Source organism: Podarcis tiliguerta (assembly GCF_965153285.1).
Source record: "Podarcis tiliguerta genome assembly, chromosome: 11".
Taxonomy (NCBI): Eukaryota; Metazoa; Chordata; class Lepidosauria; order Squamata; family Lacertidae; genus Podarcis; species Podarcis tiliguerta.
This window is the reverse complement of record NC_139544.1, coordinates 18,197,240-18,219,104: the sequence shown is the minus strand read 5'-3', so window position 1 is coordinate 18,219,104 and position 21,865 is coordinate 18,197,240. Positions and strand designations below refer to the sequence as shown.

The 21,865-nt window shown below is 44.0% G+C and overlaps 1 long non-coding RNA gene across 2 annotated transcripts in view; it reads left to right on the top strand.

The window, feature by feature from the left end:
- The window catches only part of LOC310660162, a 70,806-nt gene that overhangs the window by 33,218 nt on the left and 15,723 nt on the right, over nucleotides 1-21,865 (top strand). The window contains exons 2-3 of one of the 2 annotated variants that reach the window (XR_014503258.1): nucleotides 13,779-13,847; nucleotides 19,792-19,902. This is a non-coding gene — a long non-coding RNA (uncharacterized lncRNA). Of the gene's footprint in view, nucleotides 1-13,778; nucleotides 13,848-19,791; nucleotides 19,903-21,865 lie in introns of those variants that run through there. The other variant, XR_014503257.1, reaches the window with a different exon arrangement.

The following is a 21,865-nucleotide window of genomic DNA, read 5'->3' as shown; positions in this document are numbered from 1 at the left end:
CAGTGTTTGAGTTCCAAGTTGTTTGAGTACCAAGGCATTTGAGAACCAAGGTACCACTGTAATTCAATTGAATTCCCAAGCGGCCCAACCCCCAGCCTCCAAAATGGCAGGTATCCAACAATGATTTCCTAAATCTCTTTTCCCTAGTCCTTCTCACTTACCCTGGCATAGGCAAACTCAGTCCTCCAGATGTTTTGAGACTACAGTTCCTATCATCCCTGACCACTGGTCCTGTTAGCTAGGGATGATGGGAGTTTTAGTCCCGAAACATCTGGAGGGCAGAGTTTGCCTGTGCCTGCACTTAACTGTTTTCTGCTGCTCTTCTCAAAGAAGAAGCAAGCAGTGGGAGCTTGGTGTCTTCTCTTCACTCCTCTCATACCTGACATGCAGCAGCGCCAAGAGAGAGGGTGAGATTGGAGGCTGTGTTGTTGTTTAGTCGTTTAGTCGTGTCCGACTCTTCGTGACCCCATGGACCAGAGCATGCCAGGCACTTCTGTCTTCCACTGCCTCCCGCAGTTTGGTCAAACTCATGCTGGTTGCTTCGAGAACACTGTCCATCCATCTTGTCCTCTGTTGTCCCCTTTTCCTTGTGCCCTCCATCTTTCCCAACATCAGGGTCTTTTCCAGGGGGTCTTCTCTTCTCATGAGGTGGCCAAAGTATTGGAGCCTCAGCTTCACGATCTGTCCTTCCAGTGAGCACTCAGGGCTGATTTCCTTCAGAATGGATAGGTTTGATCTTCTTGCAGTCCATGGGACTCTCAAGAGTCTCCTCCAGCACCATAATTCATAATTGGACGCTGTATGGGATGTCAAAAGAAAGCTGTGGGGTTTTCCAAGATTCAAATCTGAGCTGAAGAGAAACTAGATGCCATAATGCCCACAGTGAATTTGAGCTGAGCATCCCTATTTCCAAGCCTGGGAATAGATGTCTCAGCAACATATCTACTTAGGAATTGAGCATAAAGGAAACTTAAAGGCTGCAGGTCCATAGATATTTTGTCAGAGGAGAAAAGAACTTGAAACTGCTTCTGGGTGGCTTTGTGAGTATATATGCTCTTTCTTTTATCGGCTTCCAATAAAACTGGGGAATTATTCTGACACATATTTGGAGACCACAGAATTTGTGATTCCAACCTTGCTTTGCTTAAGTCCTTGAGTGAATGCTATCCCATCGAAACCTTACGGATGCTGATTTATGAATACGGCATTGCCAAACAGGTAATAGACCAGCAAACTGTCAGAGTGCTAGAACTTATAAATCACCCAGCAGTGTTCTGTATATTCAGTTCCTTGTATAAAATATGATTTATCCTGCTGAGATTGCTCCTACTATCACATGAGCCAATTTCCCCATAAGTATATTTCATATATTGGACTATTTTTGTATATTACACTGCTAGGAAATCATCTGCCTTTTTTCATGATGCCATGGTATCAATATGCTATCATTCTTTTCATTACACACTGTTTTCCATTTACTAGGAGAGATTATTGCTATTGCCATTTGAAAGTTCCTCTTTGTTTCTTTCTAGGCTCTGTAGCAAACAATGTTTCAGTGCAAAACACCTTTGCTTGGCCCAGATGACATTTAAAGTTCAGAATGTCTGCTTTTGAGTTAGATAGAGCTTTTTTTAGGTGGTGGTGTCTGGGATAATTAAACATTTTTTTAAAAAAAATGAAAATTTGATCTCACAGAATAGTATTGCGCAGGGTTTTGCCCCACGTTGCAGAATTTCTCAGTTTGATACTGGAAAGGGAGGAACATAGCAGACATAGGGACCCTGATCAAAAGCTGGTCTGCATGCATTTGCTCCTATAGACTCATATAATTATAGAATTGGAAGGGACCCTGAGGATCATCTGGGCTAACCCCCCGTAATGCAGGAAGGTGCAGCTGTCTCATATGGTTGAGATCAGGGGTGGAGGAAGGGGGGTGCGGTGGGGGCAGGCCCATAGCTGTCAACTTACAGATTTGAAAATAAGGGGCCAGCAGCCTCAAAAATAAGAGATCAGCAGCCAAAAGAAGGGATTTTCAGAGCACAGTATGTTCGACTTCTGAGCCCCTCCGAGCCAAAGGCAGAAAGCCCAGCCAGCAGCCAAACGAAGCCTCAAGTGGTGGTTCCCACAGCGCAGCAACCCGGCAAAGGGGATGCAGCAAGGAAAACCACCGTCACCTCTCTGCTGGGAAGCGCTGAGCAAAGGTGAGTCTACAGGCAAAGCAGGCGATTTGATCAGCACAAGGCATGCAAGCTCCACCCCCCAGTCGTTCTTAGACTCCTTATTGGGTGAGCAATGCAGCCAAGCAACACAGTTGGAGCCTTCCTCCTCCCTGGCCAGCAGGGAGGGAGGGAGAGGAGCTGCTTCCTTTGAAACCCGGGAAATTTAAGGGACATCATCAATAAGGGACATCAGCGGGACACAGCGCTGGGATAAGGGACTTTTCCGCCAAATAAGGGACGGTTGACAGCTATGGGCAGGCCGCCCCAGGTGTCACTGTGAGGATCAGAGCTTACAGGGTTAATAGCTCAGTGTGTCCTGCATCTGGGGAGGAGCTTTCCCCACTTCCAGAGAAGCTGTTTCTTTGTTCTGTCTGACTTTCGAGGGAGCCGTTGTTTTTTGCTCCTGACAATGGCTGATTTGTTTTCTCTGCTGCTGTACATAAAGCTTCTAGATTAGTAAGAAGGGACACGGGTGGCGCTGTGGGTAAAACCTCAGCCCCTAGGACTTGCCGATCGCATGGTCGGCGGTTCAAATCCCCGCAGCGGGGTGCGCTCCCGTCGTTCGGTCCCAGCGCCTGCCAACCTAGCAGTTCGAAAGCACCTGCGGGTGCAAGTAGATAAATAGGGACCGCTTACCAGCGGGAAGGTAAACGGCGTTCCGTGTGCTGCGCTGGCTCGCCAGATGCAGCTTGTCACGCTGGCCACGTGACCCGGAAGTGTCTGCGGACAGCCCTGGCTCCCGGCCTATAGAGTGAGATGAGCGCACAACCCTAGAGTCTGGCAAGACTCGCCCGTACGGGCAGGGGTACCTTAGATTAGTAAGAAGCCTAGTACAGACTCTGCTTTTCTGCAAGCTTGCACACTTTGCACACACAGAAGGACACACGCTATGTTTTACTCTGCTATGCTCAGCTATGCTCCGAGGGAGCAGCTGCACAATGGAAGCCTGCCAGACCTACACCCTGGGCAAAACTCCACAGTCACCACTTGAGGGTGTGTGACAAAATGCCAGGAGGAACTGACTGCGGGGCCTGCAGCACACCTGGGCTACACGTCTCCCAAACGGTCCCCCCGCCGCCTCCCCCTCAGCTGTAGGGCGGCTGAGTGGGAAGAGGCGGGCAAACTCCTCAGAGGCCCCACAGAGCATCCTGCCCTGGCTCGCCCCGCCCCTGGGACGGATTAAAGGAAGCCACTGCAATCTTTTTATCGGTGCGACCCATTTAGTACCCTATGCTTTAGAGACAAGGTGCATGACTCATGCTCAGATATGGCTTCCATGACCTTTACAGACATCATTCCACCTACAAGTGGCGCATGGAAATCAGGAGGAGCATTGTGGCTGAAGGTTGTCCCCTGCATTCTGATCAGTAAGCAGTTGCTCCTTGTGATGTCCACATTTCAGCATCAGAAATGAACCCATGCATATACATTTGTACACGTAAAGTTGTTTCTTTTCCTTTCTTGTATAATAATATTTTATTATTTTCCCAGATTGAAAGTTAAATTTTGTTACTCAGCAGTAGAGATGGGAAGGCCTGGAAAAATGGGGAGGGGGGGACAGGTTTCTTCCAATTCAACAAAACCAGTGACTTCTTGCTCACCCAACATCAATGTTTAGAACCCGCATTATGTACAGTTGTGTTTTAAGATTCCACCTTATCTAATTTCGTCCTCTTTAACATGTTTCTTGATATATTCTGCTTTTTTCTTACACTTCAAATGCTGCTGTGGTCTTCATATATGGGAAATAACTTTTTTAATAGACTAGAAAGGGTTTCCAGTCTTCCTTAAATGGTTCCAGTGCTGTCAGTTTTGCCATCTCTGTATATTCCAAGATTTTCACCAACCATTCTTCCTTTGAGGGTGTTCTCTGTCCATACAAAGTTGTTCTGACACGGAACTGAAGTGTGTAATTTCTGGCTAAATCATGGCTGAATCGAACACCTGGGAAGAGTCTGACTCTGGAGATGAGGGAATGCAGTTACAGACAGAGTGAAAGTGGGTTAGTTTGGCCCCCCTTCATTAAGAGTTCCCAGACTCAAATAGAACAGCAGACTCGTAAAGCTTGCAGGCAGAGGGAGGGAAATAGACAGCATTGAGGGGGTTGCTATGCAACCAGGAGGGAGGCAGCGTTTAGAGGGCTCTTCGTCCACCCATCTTCTCCCTGAACTAGAAGAGCTGAAAGGGTTAAAATGCAACAGAAGTACAAGAGAGGAAGAACTGGACTTTGGCGCCTTTCATGCTGTGAAAGGGGCAGAGACTCAGAGTGACCAACTCATTGCTAAGAGCAGCGGGCTCAGAGCCGCTCTCTGTGTGTTAATTGTAAATAAATGTACCATAAAACTGCCAGAGACTCCTTAATTCTTATCAGAGCTTGCTTGCCTGCCTAAGATCATTACAATGGAAAAGACTGAAATCCCAGACAGCTGCTTTCACTCAACTTACAAAAGAGCTCAGCCATACTGTCTCAAATACATTTGGGGGGGGGGGATCTAAGATTTTTGTTCATTCTCTCTCTCCCTCTTCCTCCCATCTCTCACACACCAAGTCACCAAGAAAACATTTCTCCAAGCATTCTCCACCATTATCCCACACATGCACACACAAAATGCCCCAAAATAGTACTAGGTCTGGAACATTGTGGAGGAGACAAGATGGCGGCCAGGTGGCCAACAGAATTGCTCTTACCTATATAAGTATTCAGGAAAATGTGGCACAGGCAGAGTTTCTGCTAAGCAAAACTTGTCCCCAAGAAACCAAGGAGGATTTCTCCACTCCATAGAGAAAATTCATGAAATGGTCCCTTCAGTTTCCCTGCACATAAATAGCATGTATAATTTCAAGGGACTGTTTGCACAAAGCTCTTCTCTGGACATACTACATCTTTTCTGTAATGTGCAGAGACATTTATTTGAGGGGCCAAAAATGTGAGTTGACAAGACAAGATACCCCTGCAGCCACCGCAATCCTTCTTCCCCACTTTTCAACTCTTTCTAGTATTTCAGGAAGCCTGCCAAATTGCTCATAGTTTTAAAGTTTATGAAGACAAGATATCCGTTATGCAGTACGGATAACATCTTATGCAACATCTTAAGGCAGCCCTGTTCAGGGAAGTTTTTAACGTGTGATATTTTACTGTATTTTTGGTTTCTATGGAAGCCGCCCAGAGTGGCTGGGGAGGCCCAGCCAGATGGGTGGGGTATAAATAATAAATTATTATTATTATTATTATTATTATTATTATTATTATTACATCCCCCCCCCCCGACCATCTTTCAGTGGGTGGAATTAAATAGTTCCTTACCCTACAGCATGGGTAGGCAAACTAAGGCCCGGGGGCCAGATCCGGCCCAGTCCCCTTCTAAATCCGGCCCGCAGGCGGTCCAGGAATCAACATGCTTTTACATGAGTAGAATGTGTCTTTTTTTTAAAAAAAAAAAATGCATCTCTGGGTGATTTGTGGGGCATAGGAATTTGTTCATCCCCCCCCCCCAAAAAAAAATATAGTCCGGCCCCCCACAAGGTCTGAGGGACAGTGTACCAGCCCCCTGCTGAAAAAGCTTGCTGACCCCTGTGCTACAGCATGGGTAGGCAAACTAAGGCCCGGGGGCCAGATCCAGCTCAATCGCCTTCTAAATCTGTCCCACAGATGGTCCGGGAATCAGCGTGTTTTTTACATGAGTAGAATGTGTCCTTTTATTTAAAATGCATCTCTGGGTTATTTGTGGGGCATAGGAATTCGTTCACACACCCCCCCCATATAGTCCAGCCCCTCCACAAGGTCCGAGGGACAGTGGGCCGGCCCCCTGCTGAAAAAGTTTGCTGACCCCTGCGCTACAGGATAGCTTGCTGAAAATGTGCTGCAACAAAATAAACAACACAGCCTTCTTTCTTCCCACTGCCCCTCACCTCCATCCTGCATTGAATGCTACCCGAGAAATGGGGAGGGGAAAGAAACATTATACTCGGAGTGTCTGGAATGGAAACTAAACAGGACTCTGCAGGAGCGAGTAAATAACAGTGCATCTTTGATTTGAGCTGTTCGCCAGTAAAGCGGGCAGTTTAACTTAAACTCTCCCCATTGCTTATGAGATGGAATGAATGGCTCCAGATAGGGCACACACGGCACTAAAAGTTTCCTGCAGTGAAGCCTGAATGCAGCAGGTAATTGCCATGTTAGAGAGAGAGAGAGAGAGATAAAATGTGATAATATGTAAGGAAACATTTCTTCAATAGAAAAGTGGCAAAGCAATAAAGTGGAGAGCTATCCGAATTCTGCTAGCCATGAATCCATTTGCTGAGCGTTCAGCTGGCACAGGGAGTAACGGAATACATTATACCCAAAAGAAAAAGGGGGGTGAGTGTGAAAATCTTGGCAGCTGTATCTTTGCAAGCAGTTTTTGAAAGAAGAGAGGGAGCGAAAGCAATAGGAAACCACAGAAGCTGCCTCAGTCTGGACTGTGTACCTTAAGAAGAACTGAGTGCCTCTATGAACTGTCCCAACACCTCCTGGCAAATAGAAGGGGAAGAAATGGAGGCAGTGAGAGATTTTACTGACTTGGGTTCCATGATCACTGCAGATAGTGACAGCAGTCACGAAATTAAAAGACGCCTGCTTCTTCGGAGAAAAGCAATGACAAGCCCAGACAGTATCTTAAAAAGCAGAGACATCACCTTGCCAACAAAGGTCCGTATAGTTAAAGCTCTGGTTTTCCCAGTAGTGATGTATGGAAGTGAGAGCTGGACCATAAAGAAGGCTGATCGCCGAAGAATTGATGCTTTTGAATTATGGTGCTGGAGAAGACTCTTGAGAGTCCCATGGACTGCAAGGAGATCAAACCTATCCATTCTTAAGGAAATCAGCCCTGAGTGCTCACTGGAAGGACAGATCCTGAAGCTGAGACTCCAATACTTTGACCACCTCATGAGAAGAGAAGACTCCCTGGAAAAGACCCTGATGTTGGATGAGTTTGACTAAATTGCGGGAGGCAGTGGAAGACAGAAGTGCCTGGTGTGCTCTGGTCCATGGGGTCCCGAAGAGTCAGACACGACTAAACGACTAAACAACAACAAATGAAGTGTTAAGTGACACCCACATGTCACTTTGGGCATTTTCATATGTGAAGATAACGTAGCCTTTGCACCTCTCTCATGCTAACACACTGGATGGCTTTGAAAGAGGATTAGACACATTGATGGAGGATAAGGCTTTGTTCTACCTCTACAGTGGAAGGCAGCACTTTTCTGAAGACCAGTTGCTGGAAAACTGCAGGAAGGGAGAAACCTCTGGCAAGCTTCTCATAGGCAACTGGTTGGCTACTGGGGAAAAGTATGCTGGACTATATGAACCATGGGCCAGCAGGCTTCATTTAGATTCTTAAGCACTGTCTGCTGTCAGAAGGCTGGAGACTTAACGCGCTTCTGCAATGTAAGGTTCACTTATGCAAAATCTTCCATCTCTGAATCATCTGTGTGAGTGTCTGGAGGTGGCTGGAGATTGGAGGTTGGTTAACAGATTTATTAGCCCCAAAATGGAAAATGAGCAAGGTCCCAATCAAAGAAGAATGGCAGCTTAAACTGATGGAATATGCGTAGCTTGCGGATCTAACGTATAGAATAAGAGAAAAAGAAGAACATTTGTTTAAAGAAGATTGGAAAATGTTTACTGAGTATATGGGGGGGGGGATAGTATACACTTGAAAACTTTGTCAGCATTAAGATAAATTCAACAGTGTAAATAAGTTTTGGTGGAAGTAATAATGGAATACTGAATGGTTTAGTTTATATAAAATATGCAGGGATTTATGCTATGTAAAATGAACCATGGAAAGAGAAGAAGGGAAGTCATTTATATTTTAAGGTTGTACCTGTATAAATGAATATTCTAAATTGTAAAACAGAAAATTTAATAAGAAATATATATATATATATATATATATATATATATATATATATATATATACACACACACACACACACACACACACACACGTAAATTGTGGTGGAATCCAGACAAGACAGAATTACTGCTTCTGAGGGACAGGGGGCAAGTAGGTGAAAGGACTCCCTGGTCAAGAAGAAGAAGAAGAAGAAGAAGAAGAAGAAGAAGAAGAAGAAGAAGAAGAAGTTATACCCTGCCCATCTGGCTGGGTTTCCCTCTGGGCAGCTTCCAACAAAATATTAAAAATATGATGAAACATCAAACGTTAAAAACTTCCCTACACAGAGCTGCCTTCAGATGAATGGGGTTACTATGCCCTTAAAGGACCAGGTGTGCAGCCATGGAGTCATTCTGGACTCTCAGCTGTCCATGGTGGTGCAGATCACTTCTGTGTCCAAGGCAGCTGTCTACTGTCTTCATCTGGTACACCAGCTGAGACCCTACTTTCCCCTGCAATTACTCACCAAAGTGGTACATGCTCTAGTTAACTCCCACTTGCAACACATTCTATGTTGAGCTACCTTTGAAGGTGACTCAGAAACTGCAATTCATCCAGCTGTCAGACTGGTGATTGGGAGACGCTGCTGGGACCACGTAACATTGGTCCTAAAACATCGACGTCTCCCAGTATGTTTCCGAGCACAATTCAAAGTGTTGGTGTTGACATTTAAAGCCCTACATGGCTTTGGCTCTGTATAACTGAAGGAGCAGTGTTCAGCCCAGACACTGAGATCCAGTTCCAAGTGCCTTCTGATGGTTCCCTCACTGTGAGAAATGAGGCTACAGGGAACCAGGCAGAGGGCCTTCTCAGTAGTGGCGCCCGCCCTATGGAACGCCCTCCCACCAGATGTCAAAGAGAGCAACAACTACCAGACTTTTAGAAGTCATCTGAAGGGAGCCCTGTTTAGGGAAGCTTTTAATGTGTGATGCATTACTGTATTTTAATATTTTGTTGGAAGCCGCCCAGAGTGGCTGGGAAAGCCCAGCCAGATGGGCGGGGTATAAATAATAATAATATATTATTATTATTATTATTATTATTATTATTATTATTATTATTATTATTAAACACTGTATACAACTAAAAACATCTGCAGGATTTGAGTAATGCTAGTAATGTACAAAAAACTATGGAAAATGGGTTACTATTCTTTTAACAAATTAGAGAAAATAAGGTAAGCAGATTAAAAAAAAGATTGATAATGATAACCACGGAAGGGCAGAGGGAAGTCAAGGGATTCAGAGAATCCTAAATGAGGAGATGAGCGATGTGTTTGAATTTAAATTTGTTATGTAAAACTTAATAAATATATATGTACATTTTTAAAAAAATAAGAAGACAGCCCTGTTTTAGGAAGGTTTTGTTGTTAGATGTTTTGCTGTGTTTTTTATATTTTGTTGGAAGCCGCCCAGAGTGGCTGGGGCATCTCAGTCAAACAGGTGGGGTACAAAATAATAATAATAATAATAATAATAATAATAATAATAATAATACACAGGGTCTCACTATGTCTTAATTAAATTCTAGCACCCATTGGATCCAGGACTTTAAGGGTGCCTAGCATCCACAATTCATAACAAAATATATAGACTAAGCATAAAAAGGAATGCTCACAGCATTAATACATCAAAACAGATCCTGCAGCTCCATTAGAGAGACCATTGAAGCCATAGCTTTTGATGCTCAACAGAGAGAAAGTCAGGCCTTTGTCTCTTTCCATCTCTAATCTCAAGACTGCCAGTCTATTTTGCTGTCTTTGACACATTCAGACCTTGGTGGCATGCCTTTTCCTGCTCACCTCCCAGAAGGATCTCCAACTAGTAAGATTCAGTAGCAACTCACGACCCTAGCTTACATTACAAAGCAGACACTTAATGGACCTTGACAGGCTATTTACATAAAAAAAGAAAGTGCTCTTGGCCATTTTAGCCATCCCTGTTTGGGCAGACGGCTATACAGCTATCAAACTACAAAGCTGCAAGGGCACCAGAGAGTATATCCATCGCAACCTCAAATACAATTAACAAATCCTTAATTAATATCCATTTCGTAGTTGTTGTTGGGGGCGAGGAGGGGAAGCAAACAAAAGAGGAACATTTTGATTCAATTAATTAATTTAACCAAAAGCATATACAGTGGTATCTTGGTTCTCAGACTTAATCCTTTCCGGAAGTCCATTCCAAAACCACAGCATTCCAAAACCAAGGTGTGCTTTCCCACAGAAATGCAAAATAAGTTAAAAACAACCCCTAAAATAGGAATTTAACATGAATTTTACTATCTAACGAGACCATTGATGAACGTAATAATCAATGTACTGTACTATAAAATAAATACGACAGTATTGTAGATAATAAAAATCAAAATTACTTTTTTTTCTTACCTGCACTGATGATAGTCATTGTTTGGATGGGGGGATTTTATCCATTTCTGTAGTCACACAATCTATCAGTCAGTAGCTGAACTCGGTTCCACGCAGTCACAAAAGCAATTTAACCCCAAAAGCCTGAAAAACAAAAACGCAAAATAAATAGCAAAAACCAAAGCGCCAAACTTAATCTGTTCCAGAAGTCCATTTGACTTCCGAAATGTTCGAAAACCATGGCTTCTGATTTGTGCAGGTGCCCTGGAAACAATAGCTGACAGCCGCATCTGACATCCAGCTTCCGAAAAACATTCAAAAAACATTAAACTTACTTTTGGGTTTTCGGTGTTTGGGAACCAAGGTATTTGAGAACCAAGATACCATTTGATTGTGATAAAACCTCAAAGATGTTACAATAAATATTAACAGAATCATTAAAAACAGTTAGAAACAGTTACCAGTAAAAAGATTAAACACATCAACACATGGATTTCTTAATTATTTGACAAAGGTAAAGGTAAAGGTACCCCTGCCCATACGGGCCAGTCGTGACCGACTCTGGGGTTGCATGCTCATCTCGCTTAAGAGGCTGGGAGCCAGCGCTGTCCGAAGACACTTCTGGGTCACGTGGCCAGTGTGACGAAGCTGCTCTGGTGAGCCAGCACCAGCGCAGCACACGGAAATGCCATTTACCTTCCCGCTATAAAGCGGTACCTATTTATCTACTTGCACTTAGGGGTGCTTTTGAACTGCTAGGTGCGCAGGAGCTGGGACCAAATGACAGGAGCTCACACCGCTCCAGGGATTTGAACTGCTGACCATACGATCGGCAAGTCCTAGGCACTGAGGTTTTACCCACAGCGCCACCCGCGTCCCATTATTTGACAAAATATCATACAAATGAGCATTATGGCAAGTCCTGGCTCCCACTCTGCCTGATACTAGAAAGACATAGGATAGGAATAAATCTCCTTCTCTACATAATCTCACAGATTCCCTCTGCGCTACTGTGAAAATCACTGCAGGCTGAATCTCACCAACCAAAGAGCACTGAATAGGATGGAGAAGTGTAAGAATACTGCAATGGCCTGACTTCTGCCCTGGGCATTCGTTGGATGAGACACATCTACCCCTTCAGTTCTCCCACACCCTAACTTTAGGACTGTACAGTGGTACCTCAGAAGTCGAATGGAATCCGTCCAGAAGTCCGTTCGACTTCCAAAATGTTCAGAAACCAAGGTGCGGCTTCCGATTGGCTGCAGGAGCTTCCTGCACTCAATTGGAAGTGCAGAAGCCACATTGCATGTCCGGGTTCCAAAGAACGTTCACAAACCGGAAGACTCACTTCTGGGTTTGCGGTGTTCAGGAGCCAAAACGTCCGACTCACAAGGCGTTCATCAACCAAGGTACGACTGTATGATTTTGTGGCATTTGCAACAAATTATTTTTGTCCGTTCTGATAATGTAATTGAAGGTCAGAAGACACATCTAAATAATAAAAAATAAACATAAATTATGCATCTCATAATGGCATATTTATGTATGAGCAGACCTTCTGAGCACGATAGCAGTAGAATAACCCCCCTCCGCATTTTATTTTCCCTTCTCTTCCCAAAACCAAATGTATATTCAGCACTGCGTTCAGCTGCACAAAGAGGGCCAATCCTTCATTTCCAACTACGTCTAGATAGTGTGGGAGGATAGCTGTCTGTCAAACGCTGTAGCTGTCCTTAGAAATCCTAAAGATATACAAGCTCTTTAGCTTTATAGGTATTTTTTTAAAGGCTTCTGCAATGCAGCAAATCAAGCTTATATGGCTGATACTGTGATTTCATTTTAAATCTGCTAGGAACATTGACAAATTGAACTTAAACTTTATTTTGTTGACGGATCAATATGCACTTCACAGTCATGGAGAAAAGGCTTCTTGCTTTAACATTAATAAAGCCTAATGTGTTTGATATGCGACATCAAGAAACATTTAGAAAACAACAACTCCACCAATCATACCATATACCATTTTCTGAATTGCAAAAATAATAAACAAAGTGGAGAATGATACATAAACAAGAGCCATTGTTCTGTCATCTTCAAGCGGATCTACACTTGCAGCAGAATTTCTATACAGTTTAAGTCCCTATAATTCCCCAAAGGAAAGCTTCTGGGTTTTTTACAAAAGTTATTTTGAACATCCTTTTTCATTCATTATATATCATTTTCTAGTAATAACAGGAATGCTAAACCACAAAACAGCCCCACCGAAATCCCTACGCCAGTGGTGGATCTCAGGGTCTCAAATTTTATTGGCTCCCTGTGCAACTCCAAAATTTGCCCCCCCCAGCCTCTCACCTTCCATTCAACATAATAGTTACAGAGCCCCCCATGTTGCCCCAAGGCTCTGTACCCAGTGCAACTGGTCACACTTCCCTACATCTGCCTGTGCCTGCATCAGGGTCTGTGGAGCAGAGTTGTGATATCTTTGGAACTTACAGAAGTAGCTCTGCAACAGACCACAGTGATCTACCATGGAAGAAGAAGAGCAAGAACAAGAAGAGCCAGTGTGGTGTAGTGGTTAAGAGCGGTAGTCTCGTAATCTGGGGAACCGGGTTCACGTCTCCGTTCCTCCACATGCAGCTGCTGGGTGACCTTGGGCTAGTCACACTTCTTTGAAGTCTCTCAGCCCCACTCACCTCACAGAGTGTTTGTTGTGGGGGAGGAAGGGAAAGGAGAATGTTAGCCGCTTTGAGACTCCTGAAGGGGAGTGAAAGGCGGGATATCAAATCCAAACTCCTCTTCTTCTTCTTCTTCCTTCAAGGACCCTGGTCCCAAGCTATATAGGACCTTACATGTTACCAACACCTTAATCTTGGCCTGCTAATAGATGGGCAGCCATTGCAAATCCCCAAGGAAGGTGTTATGTGTTGGTGGTAGTTTGCCCTCCACAAGCCGCAGGCTGCCATTAGATGGAGACCTTGCAATCTCCAAGTTCCAAGCTTCAAGTTACAAAAAAGGAGATTCCAGCTTAAACATCAGGAAAAACTTTCTGACAGTAAGAGCTGTCCGACAATGGAAGGGACTCCCTCAGGAGGTGGTGGACTCTCCTTCCTTGGAGGTTTTTAAGCAGAGCTTGGATGGCCACCTGTCATGGATGCTTTAGCGGAGATTCCTGCACAGCAGGCGGGGGGCCTAGATGGCCCTTGGGGTCCCTCCCGACTCTACAATTTTATGGTTCTATTATTCCTTCTTCACCAGACCGTGAAGATCGAAACTATAAGTGGAAAGCAACTGGAGGAGAATGGGGCAGAAGCTGAAGAAAGAACTGTGAACGTATTAATGTAACTTTGTATTATGTTAACTGTATTTCTGTAATACTGGTTGTTCTCTAGGTTGTTGTTTCTTTAGTTTACTGTACACTACTTAGAGGTAGAGAGGTGATAGATGATAGATAGGTAGGTAGGTAGATAATAGATACATAGATAGATGATAGATAGATAGATGATAGATAGATGATAGACAGATGATAGATAGATAGATGATAGATAGATATAGATAGATAGATAGATAGATAGATAGATAGATATAGATATAGACAGACAGATGATAGATAGATGATAGACAGATGATAGATAGATAGATGATAGATAGATAGATAGATAGATAGATAGATGATAGATAGATAGATAGATAAGATAGATAGATGATAGATAGATAGATAGATAGATTAGATAGATGATAGATAGATAGATGATAGATAGATAGATAGATGATAGAGATAGATGATAGATGATAGATGATAGATGATATATTGATAGATAGATGATAGATTGATAGATAGATGATAGATAGATAGATAGATAGATAGATAGATAGATAGATGATAGATAATAGAGGATAGATAGATAGACAGAGAGAGGGTGTGTGTGTGAGAGAGAGAGAGAGACGGAGAGAGAGAAAGAGAGAGCACGTGGTATAGAAATGGTGTAAAAAATACTAGTAGTATTATTACTATAATTCACAATGCTATACAAATTCCAGATGAATAGTCATGTTCGTCTGCTGCAGGAAGACAAAGGCTGGCCCTTTATTATGAAATAGCTTGGCTTTATATAAATTCTGCAGAAAGTGCAGCTGAAACAAAAAAAAAGCAAACTCCAAAGTGACAACTTGCACAAGTAGGACATCTGTGCAGGGAAAAGGTGAAGCCAGTGAAATAAATGTGGACCATCTGGCTTAAGTATCTTGACAGGGGGGAAATGAGTAACATATTTCGGAGAGGTAAAGGTCTGGTTTAATTGTTTCTTAGGTTAGAAACAAACCCTTTATGGGCCACCACTTAGTAAATGAATTCTAATTAAAAGCCATTCTGCAGAGAAGCTGGCAGTGATGAGGAGGGGGGGTTCTACTCATGTTGCCATGAACATTGTGCACAAACAACACACACACACTTGCACTTTCTCTTCTGTTGCAAATAACAAATGGTCTTCTGAATTACATAATCATTAGATGAAACCATGCATCAAGTTTCTTTTGTCAGGGGACCCTTCAAAAGTTTAACCTAATAGAAACCCTTTTTTAAATAAAAAAAAAACCAAAGGGAACGATAAAAGACAGAATTGTCACGGCGCTTGTCAACAGCTTGAGACTTGGCTGCGACAAACAGCAGGGAAATTAGTCGATAAACATTTGCAGAATTAGAAATCACTTCCCCTTCCCATCTGCACACATTTTCTTTGAACATTTGTCCACACAGTTTTCGGTGAAATCAGCAACTCCGGCTGCCAGCGTTTATACGGGAACTATTTGTTAGCGGGTATCTCTCCTCGGGAATGAGAGAGTCTGGGAAAGAGCACAAAGAATATTGCTTCGAAAGAGATTCATGGTTGGGGAAGGAAGGGGCAAATATGCAGCTGAGAGCTCCTCTAGAGTAATCACACTTGGTTTTTATGGAAGCATTATACAGTGGTACCTTGGAAGTCAAAGAAAATCCATTCCAGAAGTCTGTTTGACTTCCAAAACATTCAGAAACCAAGGCACAGCTTCTGATTGGCTGCAGAAAGTTCCTGCAGCCAACCAGAAGTCGTGTCAGATGTTCGGGTTCCAAAGAACGTTCGCAAACCAGAACACTCTGTTATGTACTAAGCTTGGATCCTAGAACAATAGGCAGATAGGATTCTAGAATGCAACAACTGATTGGCTTGCAGGAGAAGACCAATCAGGCTCCAGGAGGAAAGCAGAATCAGCCAATCAAATGGGACTCATTGTGTAAATAATGTATATAAAAGCCAGAGGTTTGGGGGGCAATTCAATCACTGTTTTAACAAGCTGCAATAAAGAGCATGAAATCACTGCTGGACTCCGAGTACAAGGTACCTCGCAAGACGAATGCCTCGCAAGATGGAAAACTCGCAAGACGGAAGAGTTTTTTTGTTTTTTGAGTTGCTTCGCAAGACGAATTTCCCTATGGGCTTGCTTCGCAAGACGAAAATGTCTTGCGCCTTTTTCTTAAAACCGTCAATGCATTCCTATGGGAAACCGTGCTTCGCAAGACGAAAAATTCACAAGACGAAAAAACTCGCAGAACGAATTAATTTCGTCTTGCGAGGCACCACTGTATATTTCAACTCACTTCCGGGTTTGCGGCATTCGGGAGTCAATGTTCGACTCGCAAGGCATTCGGGATCCAAGGTACGACTGTATCTATTTGTCTAGTCCTGGACACTGACCATGTTACTGGGGTGAGCCAATCCCAGAGGTTAAGTGATATAGTGTTTTGATCTGCTCACGTAGTGGTTTAAGGGATCCCAGTATTCTTCTGAGCCTGATTAAAAGTGTTTGTTTTGACATTTAAGGTTATTCTCAATACTTGAAGGATCACATCTTCCCACATGTACCTAACCAGACCCTGAGATCTGCATCTGAGGCCATTCCTTCGGTGCTGCTACTGAATGAAGTTCAATGGGTGAGGTTCACCTGGCAACTACTTTTATATGTCTTTTTTGTGTGCCTGGAAAATATCTTCTCAATTTCCTAAACCTTTCAAATCATGTTGTAGCTTTTAGCACTGTTTCAGCTCCATTGATCTTTATTTGTCCATCTCCAATTTATTTGACCTGGTTTTTATTATTATTTTGTACAGTGTTTTTAATGTTGCATTTTATTTTATTGCCTCGTTTTGTTTGTTAGATTTTTATACTGTGAGACACCCAGAGAACGTCTTGCTATAGGGAAGCCTATAACTAATACAAATAAATCTTGTTAGATGTCTGTATCACAGATGCTAAAAAGGTTTATTTAATTACCTTTTAAAAATCTGACTCATCCCTCAGAAGGGACCATCCAGAGTGGCTTACAGCTCACTCAAAATGACAGCCCCTGCCTTTAGGCTTACAATTCAGAGAGACATGACACAAAAGGAAAATTGATTGGGAGAGAGAAGGAAAGTGTGAGGCAGAACTCCCCAGGTTTTCATACCAAGTGTACAACCCATGGGCCACACATTGTCTTGTCATGCAGCAGAGGGAGGGGGGTGAGCAAGGCCAAAATTGGATCCCACCCCCCCCCAAGCCCTCAAGCTACCTTCCCAAGCAAGGCACCAAGCTTTGGGAAGAAGGTGTGAGGCTCTGGCAGGGTCCTAGTATAGCCTTTTTAGACTTTACCGATTGGTTGGGTGAGCGTTGCTCCCGCAGAGGGAGGAAGGAGTCAAAAGACACCAAGGTTGGTTCAGAGAAAGAGTTCTTTATTTCTGCTCTCCGGAACAGCAGAAAGGCACTTGCGTGGTCAGTCCACAGCAAGCCCAAAGAAAGAGAGATTTCACACAGTATATATATCCTTTCTGGTCCCCTTGCCCCCTCCCTAGGAATCCAGCTACGTCAGCTTATACACGTAAGTTTGACATCCATGACCATAAACAGATGTTCCTGTTTCTGTACTCTTGACCATAAAAGGATGTTCCTGTTCCTGTATTCCTTATCTTGGGGTAAGAAGGGTCACTCAGCTATAGGAGTTTCCCTTGACACTGTCTCTATCTCCAGCCGTGGGGGCTGACAGACTCTGTCTTGAAGAGTCTGTGCATCATGGTGTCAAGATAAAATAAGCCCCAGCTCTGCCGTCTCCACTTCGGAACTGGCAAGGTTAACTGGCATTAAACGTCACGGACTGATAAGGGGGAAGGCTCTCTTTATGCAGCTAAGTTTGTGTTTATACAGCTCAAGCTAGTGGATTTTAACTAATGATTCCCTGGAGAAAGAATTGGGGAAATTTGGGCCCCACTTCGGGTGACTGCACAGTCAGGTTTGGGTAACATGTTCCTTCACTAGAGCCCTCCCAGCTTCTTCCCAAATTTGGAAAAGCACTAGCTAGGTTTTGGGAGGAAGAAGGAGGACTCTAGGACCTTGTCAGAGCCTTCATACCTCCTTCCCAAAGCCCTACACTCCACTTACCCAGCTCTGGGAAAGCAGCATGAGGGATGGGTGGATGTCAGATGTAGCCGAGGGCCACCAAAAAGGCCCTGAGGGCCATGCATTGGATCATAGAATCATAGAGTTGGAAGAGACCACAAGGGCCATCGAGTCCAACCCCCTGCCAAGCAGGAAACACCATCAGAGCACTCCTGACATGTGGTTGTCAAGCCTCTGCTTAAAGACCTCCAAAGAAGGAGACTCCACCACACTCCTTGGCAGCAAATTCCACTGTCGAACAGCTCTTACTGTCAGGAAGTTCTTCCTAATGTTTAGGTGGAATCTTCTTTCTTGTAGTTTGTATCCATTGCTCCGTGTCCGCTTCTCTGGAACAGCAGAAAACAACCTTTCTCCCTCCTCTATGTGACATCCTTTTATATATTTGAACATGGCTATCATATCACCCCTTAACCTCCTCTTCTCCAGGCAAAACATGCCCAGCTCCCTTAGCCGTTCCTCATAAGGCATCGTTTCCAGGCCTTTGACCATTTTGGTTGCCCTCCTCTGGACACTTTCCAGTTTGTCAGTGTCCTTCTTGAACTGTGGTGCCCAGAACTGGACACAGTACTCCAGGTGAGGTCTGACCAGAGCAGAATACAGTGGCACTATTACTTCCCTTGATCTACATGCTATACTCCTATTGATGCAGCCCAGAATTGCATTGGCTTTTTTAGCTGCCGCATCACACGGTTGGCTCATGTCAAGTTTGTGGTCAACCAAGACTCCTAGATCTTTTTCACATGTACTGCTCTCAAGCCAGGTGTCACCCATCTTGTATTTGTGCCTCTCATTTTTTTTGCCCAAGTGCAATACTTTACATTTCTCCCTGTTAAAATTCATCTTGTTTGTTTTGTCCCAGTTCTCTAATCTGTCAAGGTTGTTTTGAAGTGTGATCCTGTCCTCTGGGGTGTTAGCCACCCCTCCCAGTTTGGTGTCATCTGCAAATTTGATCAGGATGCCCTTGAGTCTATCATCCAAGTCATTGATAAAGATGTTGAATAAGACCAGGCCCAAGACAGAACCCTGTGGCACCCCACTAGACACTCTTCAGTCTGATGTGAGGTATTTGGTATGACTACGCTCTACAGCAGAGCTTTCCAAACTGTGTGTTGTGACACATTAGTATGTCGGCTGCAGTGTGTAGGTTTGTCGCACGAACACTTACCGTGCTTCTCACGGGGTTGGAAAGGGGTTAGTTTAACCTCTGGTTTGCTAGTAAAACTGAATTAATGTTTCACGAAACGATGATGTCTAAAAAGTGTGTTAACAACATGAAACATCTGGAAAGCTCTGTGCAGCATGTGCTCATATTATTAGCGTAAGGAATTATAAAGGGACTCTTGAACAATGGATGTGAAGCACTAGTTGTCATAAAATACTTTCTTAGAGTCACTTTTGATGAGACACATCTTTAAAGCCCTAAACAGCCTTAGCCCACTATAACTGAAGGAGCGTCTCCACCTCCATCGTTGAGGTCCAGCTCCAAGGGCCTTCTGGCGGTTCCCTCCCTGTGAGAAATGAGGTTACAGAGGGCCTTCTCTGTAGCAGCGCCCACCCCATGGAACGCCCTCCCTTCAGATGTCAAGGAAATAAACAACTACCTGACTTTTAGAAGACATCTGAAGACAACCCTGTTTAGAGAAGTTTTTAATGTCTGATGTTTTATCGTGTTTTTAATATTCTGTTGGGAGCTGCCCAGAATGGCTAGGGGGGAGCCTGGCCAAATAGATGGTGAATGAATGAATGAATGAATGAATGAATGAATGAATGAATTATTATCATTGTCGTTGTCATCATCATCATTTTAGATCCAGGGTTTCCAATCCAGACTGAAACTCTAGCAGAGAAAACTGGGCTTGACCGCTTGCTCCTGCTGGAGTCTTGATGCTGATCGAGTGTCAAGGACTGGCTGGATGAGGAGGAGTCCCCTGACCAAGCCCCCCCCCCCCAGGAAAGCATGGAGGGAGAGGATTTGGATCCTGGCTCCTGGTGGTGGGAAACTGGCCACACCCCAGATGAGGGAATGAGCTGGAAAGTAGTGGAGGCTGGGAGCTTGAGGGACACAAAGAGGCAGAAACAGGAATCAGACTTCTCCCACAGAGCCACTCTGACAGCTTCTCTGCTGACAGCTTGCAGCCCCCTGCACTCCCAGAATGAGGCATATTTTTTTTTTTGCATGTTACTGAGCCAAGAGCCAGGCAGCACAGAGAGGGTCCTTCAGAGTACACCACAGCAGAAGAACACAGAGGAAGGGTCCTGACACCCAGGGCTAGGGAGTGAAGAGAGAGCTACAAACCAGTCTGGACAACTGCTTCTTTAAGACGGGAGCAACCATTAGAAGTCTCTGTGTGTTCTATGTCCTGTTTCCTTAATAAAGAAACTAACCGTACATCAGTCAAGTGTTTGTTTTTCTCTCTCTCTTTCTGACCTGTGAACGACCTGCTCTCCCTATTGGCTCCCTGACATAGGGATCCCCACATTTACTTTCAGCGGTGCAAGTGAAAGTTTGTTTCTAATGCAAAAAGCAAGTGCAGAAGAAAAGATAAAAGCCCCTCCCTCCCCATGCTGGGGTCCCAATTACGATGAGCCCCACTTCCCCCCCAACACCTATATTGACTATTTAAAAATCTTTCACACTTCTGCTAATTGCACAATGACGTTTCTTCTACTTTGACCTTTCTTTAAGAGGTGAAACCTTCTGAGATAGGAGATGCTAAATCATGCTAGAATGTCAAGCTCTTTGTGATTATGATCCATCACTGTAGAAGTTCCGAGTTCAGGGTGGGAAATGACTAATTTCTGGAGTGCTTATCTAACATCAGATCCTAACGCTGAAGCTTGTTGATACTTAATCATGCACCAGCCGTGAATGTGGGCTGCAAACACAACCGCTAAGCCTCTATCTGCCTTGTTTCTGTATTTTAAAGAGGCTTCCAGCTGGCTTTCCTTCAAGAGCTTAAAGGGTAAAAGGCGAGCACATCACACAATTTTTCCAAAGGAGCCCAGAAGAGCTGGTTTGCCAAAGACACAGTCCCTGATTGCCAATCGCGCTTCGAAGTTCTAATCAGATTGGACTTTCGTGTTGTGAATAGCTCTGTGAAGATTCCCACAGGGCACGGTGCTTAGCATCTTTTCATCTTCGTATACACATTTCCCCCCCTCCCAGAGCTCATCTAAATGCCATCTTTGTATCATACTTCTGCCAAGAGCAATCAGATTTATTGCTCCTTAACGTCATTTAAATAATTTATTTAGCTGGGTTTCATCTTTCCTCAGACACCGACAAGGGACCTGGAACTGAATCAGCCCAAAATAAAGCTTCTCAGGTGCAGTAGCTACTTGGAACAGGAAAAAATTAAAACCAAAAAGAGTGATTTAATTAAGAAACCCTTTGGTAAACTCATTAGTTCTCAATAGGCAGGACCAGGCAGATCTAATTTATGAGCTAGTATCTGGGAAGAGCTACAGCTCAGAGGTAAGACCACCAACAAAGGGAAGTACCATCACCTGGGGGTCCTAGGATTATGTTTCTTAGGGACAGGACCATAGCTCAGTGGTAGACCATCTGCTTTGCATGAAGAAGGTTTCATGTTCAATTCCTGGCATCTCAGAGTAGGACTGGGAGAGGCTCTCCATCTGAAAACTTGGAGAGCTGCTTCTGGTCAGTGTAGACAGTACTGAGCAAGATGGACCAAAGGTCTCAGTACTGAGTAAGATGAACCAAAGGTCTCACTCAGCATAAGGCAGCTTTCTATGTTTGTGGAGCATGTTCTTTTCAGGCAGAAATTATCAGGACCGGTTCCTAGTGTGTGTCCAGTCAAAAGGACGTCAGATTGTACAGATTGTACAGTCCAGGTATACACTTGTAACAAAATAGCAGGC